The sequence below is a fragment of the Cynara cardunculus genome, unplaced genomic scaffold, assembly GCF_001531365.2.
Source record: "Cynara cardunculus var. scolymus isolate 2C unplaced genomic scaffold, CcrdV1 Un_Scaffold_3398, whole genome shotgun sequence".
Classification (NCBI taxonomy): domain Eukaryota; kingdom Viridiplantae; phylum Streptophyta; class Magnoliopsida; order Asterales; family Asteraceae; genus Cynara; species Cynara cardunculus.
The window spans coordinates 54,858-56,535 of record NW_020201461.1 but is presented as its reverse complement, the minus strand read 5'-3'; positions in this window follow the sequence as shown (position 1 = coordinate 56,535).

Sequence of the window (1,678 nt, the reverse complement as noted above, 5' to 3'; positions counted from 1 at the left end):
ATGTTATTGAACTTTGTTTCCTTTTGAATTACGACTTATATTCTTATTCGGAATATGGATCATTTTGATCACTTGACTTGTTTTATTGCTTCATTTGTGAAATTTTTTACAATAGACTCAATAACTGAAGCACCGGTATTGAGATGTTTCCATGGTGACTAAAACGATCATGGCGTCCTTATTTTTATAAGTCCTTAAAAGTGGACTGATTATGTACCGGTCGAATAGAGGGCGTATTGTGCTCACACCCCTTTCCTCACTTTTGCCTGAATGGACTGATCATCCTTTGGGAACAACGCGTCCTCGTGATGCAATTTGGTCTTCGGACCCTTGACATGCTTTTGAGGCATTTTGACTTTTGGTCTTCGGACCCTTGACATGCTTTTGGGGCATTTTGACTTTCTTTTGGATTATCATTTGACGTTATAAATTGTTTTTGAACTTGTTATCTCATATTCATTGTTTAGTTATATTATTATCCGTTCACTGAGCATTAAGCTCAGCCTAGATTTTCTTGTCCTCGGCAGGTATATAACTTAGCAGAGATTTTAGGATGAGAGCTACGGAGATGACAATATTGAAGATAACCCATTAAGTCATACTTTTGTTAAACTTTTGATGACGAATGTAGACATGTTGATATTTTGGGACCGTATTTTGAGACACGTTATCTCCGTTTGTGGTTATGTAATTATCTTTTGGTAAATTTTATTAGCCGCTCTGTTTTATATAGCACGTTATTTGTTTTATTTCAATTGTGGCATCTCCCGTCTTTGACCATGTGGGAAGGGGGTGTTACAAGTTGTGGTATCAGAGCTATAGGTTATGATCATGTAGTACAATTTAGGTTTGAACTGTGAGGAATGGGTAGAACTAAGATAGGACTATCCTAAGCCTTATACATGTTAACTTTTTGAAATCTTGTATGCTTTGTTTCTTTTTGAAATTAATCGAGCAAATGGTTTCCTATTATTTGTGTTAGTTCCAAATGCCGCCAAGAAGAATACTGGCAATAACAGATAGACAAGAAGTCGAACTGGGTCTGAAAATGAAACAAATCCTCCGCCAACAACTCAACTTAATCCTAATGTGATGGCAGCTGTCCAACAAACAATTACCGACATGCTACCAGGTATTATAGCACAGACGGTGGAAGCATTGCCTGGTGAAAATCAGAATCCTAATACTGGGAACTACGGGCCAGAATACAGAGATCAGGGAACTAGTAATGAACTTGCTGATATTCATCAATGGTTGGGGAGGTTTCATAAACAAAAGCCTCATACTTTTACTTCAGCAGCCACTCCTGTTGACRCCGAAGATTGGATATCACATCTTGAAAAGGTATTCCGAGTCTTGGGTTGTTCTGATAGAATTCGAGTGGAACTAGCTACTTATAAACTTGAAGGTGATGCTAATCGCTGGTGGCAAGCTTGGAAACAATCTTACGGAGGGGATATAGCTTTTGAAAATTTAACCTGGCTGGGATTCAAATATGTTTTCTATCAGCAATACTTTACTGCGGCAGACAAAGAAGCGTATGTTCAAGAGTACGCTACACTCAAACAGAAAGAAGACGAATCCATATCCGAATACGTATCCAGATTTCTACGATTGGCTAGTTTTGCGGGTAGTATGGCTGGTACAGTAGAAAACCAGGTTAATAAGTTCAAATGGA